Source organism: Hyla sarda, chromosome 12, assembly GCF_029499605.1.
Source record: "Hyla sarda isolate aHylSar1 chromosome 12, aHylSar1.hap1, whole genome shotgun sequence".
Taxonomy (NCBI): domain Eukaryota; kingdom Metazoa; phylum Chordata; class Amphibia; order Anura; family Hylidae; genus Hyla; species Hyla sarda.
The window spans coordinates 2,838,697-2,842,110 of record NC_079200.1 but is presented as its reverse complement, the minus strand read 5'-3'; the positions used below and the strand labels follow the sequence as shown (position 1 = coordinate 2,842,110).

Genomic DNA, 3,414 nt, shown 5'->3' with positions numbered 1-3,414 from the left:
CCAGGAACAGCGCCCCCCCTGCCCTTAGGTTGTGTGTGGTATTACATCTTGATTCCATTCACTTCAATGGAACTGAGCTGCAATACCATACCAAGCCTGAGGACAGTGGGGGACGCTAGCAGCTCTCCCGCCTTGTAAGAGAAGAAGCTTCTGAATCGGGGAATACAGATCTGTGTTGTAGTTGCTTTTAGTCCCCTGGAATGTGCATAAACTGGTGCCCAATGTCATAAGGGTGTAATGGTGTCCAGTCGGTGCTGACAAGACATGAAATTATTGCCTAGTGCTCATTTTATTAATAGTGTATTTCCAGGAGGAATAACAGAGGAACCACACAGTTATACAATGCTGGGATGGAAAATGCTTGTATAAGGGGAACTCGGGTGGAAAACGTGTTTTTTATTTATTTATTTTTAAATCAACTGGTGCCAGAAAGTTAAACAGATTTGTAAATTACTTCTATTAAAAAATATTTTCCATCCAGTACTTATTAGCAGCTGTATACTACAGAGGACATTCTATTCTTTTTTAATTTCTTTTTTGTCTTGTCCACAGTGCTCTCTGCTGACATCTGATGCCCATATCAGGAACTGTCTAGAGCAGGAGAAAAAATCCCCATAGCAAACCTATGTTACTCTGGACAGTTCCTGACACGGACAGAGGTGTCAGCAGAGAGCAGTGTGGACAAGACAAAAAGAAAATTCAAAATGAAAAGAATTTCCTCTGTAGCATACAGCTGCTAAAAGGTACTGGAAGGGTAAAGATTAGACGTAATTTACAAATCTGTTTAACTTTCTGGCACCAGTTCATTTAAAAATAAATAAAATATCCACCTGAGTACCCCTTTAAGGAAGACCTTTTAGATCCTTGGTGGCCTAGAACTGTCCATAACCAGTGTGCCTCCAACTGTTGCAAATCTACAACTCCCAGCATGCCCGGAGAGCCAAAGGCTCCTAAGAGGGAAGCCTTGATTGACCTTTCAGGGACAGTGTGGATCCTCTGGAGAAGGCAGACAAGCCTTTGGCTGTTCTGGCATGCTGGGAGTTGTAGTTTTGTAACAGCTGGAGGCACCCTGGTTGGGAAACGCCAGCCTCTAAGTTGGCCACACTTATAGGTCTAGTGCCACACTTTTATTACAAACTGAGTCCCTGTAAATTGGCATGGAGGCGGAGCCACAGTGGCATTTAATTACGCTGCCCATGCCAACTGAGTTTTGCGTGAAGTGCCCAACATTCAGGGTGTCAGTCATCAAGCCTGAGTTGGCAGAAGCAGGGTCTGGGCAGTGTGACTGCATGCTCCGCCTCTATGCCAATTTACCAGGTGTCAGGAGGGAGGGATTTAAGGTTTGCCGAGAAGTTTTGCCCAATCCTAAACTTTTTAGTCAGATCACTATGCACTACACCAGATGCACTACATCAGATAATGGGGTACCCCACTTTCTCCCAACCAGGGTGCCTCCAGCTGTTGCAAAACTACAACTCCCAGCATGCTCGGACAGCCAAAGGTAAGAGGATTCACACTATTTCGTTGAAAGGGAAGCCTTAATTTACCTATCAGAGACTTCGTGAAACCTTTGGAGCAGGTAGACAGGCTTTTGGCTGTCCAGGCATGCTGGGAGCTTTCTGTGAAACAGCTGGAGGAACCCTGATTAGGAAACTAATCCCCAAGCATGCCCTGTCTGCCTCCTCCAGAGGATCCACACTACTGAGCTCAAAGGGAAGCCTTGATTTACCTTTCAGGGACAGTGTGGATCCTCTGGAGGAGACACAGGCCTTTGGCTGTCCAGGCATGCTGGGAGTTTTGCAACAGCTGGAGGTACCCTGGTTAGGAAACACTGGGTTACTCAGTAAAAAAAAGCAATATAAGGGATATAGGTCGGCCTTAAATACATAGCAAGGAAAATACAGCAGAACTGACACCATAGCGGCCAAATAGGTTTTGGGTCCAGTGAAATCTATTTACATATATAGAGGAAATCACCAGTCACTTGTTCTAATACCAAAAATTACTAGTGAAAATGCTGCCCGTGCCGGGTATAGAAGCCGCAGCTACTGATCCCAGGTCACAATGTCCTTCATGTCGTCCTTTCTATGGGTTGTGTTAGTATCGTAGATCTGTGCCCTCTCATGAGCGCCCCCTAGTGGGTCCCAGATGGACATGACTGTTTTGTGCCTAGAGTCACCTTTTTAGCCAGCAGTAGTAATTATTAAAGGGATTGTTACTACTTTCTTATTAGCATCGATCCTATATCCTATATTTTTCCTGTAGTTGGACGAGAATGTAGAGCGGAGTTATAATTGTTATAATAGTTTTCTGCTGTTTAAATAAAAGCATTGTCATTCTAATGGACTGTGTTCTCTCCTGCAGCCGATACCCGCCACCATTGTGATGCATCCGGGGTAGATAGCAGGTAGATCGTGTGGATTCTGTCGTATTTTTATCCGCTGCTACAGAATTGCAGCCTATAAGGGTACGTTCACACGCGCTGATTTTTTAGCGGGTTTTCTGCTGCGTATTTGAAAGTGGGCGGGCTCTTCTCGGCTGTCCGCGGCGGAGTTTACACTGCGGAAAATCCGCCACAGTCCCTACTGACTTCAATGGGGCTCGCGGCGGATTTTCCGCAGTGTACATTCCAGCGCAGAAAATCGGCTGCGGACAGCCGAGAAGAGCCCGCCCACTTTCAAAAACGCAGCGGAAAACCCGCAAAAAATCTGCGCATGTGAACGTACCCTAAAACATTAAAGTGGTACTCCGCCCCTTAGACACCTCTGCTCTGTTTACTTCAGTGGAACAGAGCTGCAATACCGCACACAGCCTGAGGATAGGAGTGGCACTGTTTTTGGAAGAAATCTGCTCTGTTCAGATCCTGGAGAAAACCAGAGATCAGCGTCTCTGCACCCTCTACCCCAGAGGATCCACTTAATTGCGATGAAAGGCAAGCCTTGATTTACCTTTCAGAGACAATGTGAATCCTCCGGAGGAGGCAGACAGGCCTATTGGATTGTATGGGCAGCTGGGAGCTGTAATTTTCCGACCAAGATTCCTCCAACTGTTTCAAAGCTACAACTCCCAGCATGCAATGACAGCTGAAGGCCTTATGGAGTAAACAAGTGTTTTCCAACCAGGGATCCTCCAGCTGTTGCAAAACTACAACTCCCACAATGCCTGGACATCCAATGGTCTGTCTGCCTCCTCCAGAGGATTCACTCTACTTAGCTAAAAGGGAAGCCTTGATTTACCTTTCAGAGATGGTGTGGATCCTCTAGAGGAGGCAGACAGACCTTTGGCTGTCCGGGCATGCTGGGAGTTGTAGGTTTCAAACAGCTGGAGGCACCCTGGTTGGAAAACACTGGTCTACTCTGTAGGAAAGCCGTATAAGGGATATAGGTCGGCCTTAAATACATAGTAAGGAAAATA

At 46.3% G+C, this 3,414-nt stretch overlaps 1 long non-coding RNA gene across 1 annotated transcript; it reads left to right on the top strand.

Moving 5' to 3' along the window:
- The first annotated feature begins 723 nt into the window (after nt 1–723).
- Nucleotides 724–2,342, top strand: LOC130297051 (uncharacterized). The gene is made up of 2 exons (XR_008849380.1): nt 724–1,424; nt 1,813–2,342. It is a non-coding gene; the product is annotated as an uncharacterized LOC130297051 (long non-coding RNA).
- Nucleotides 2,343–3,414: the final 1,072 nt, after the last annotated feature.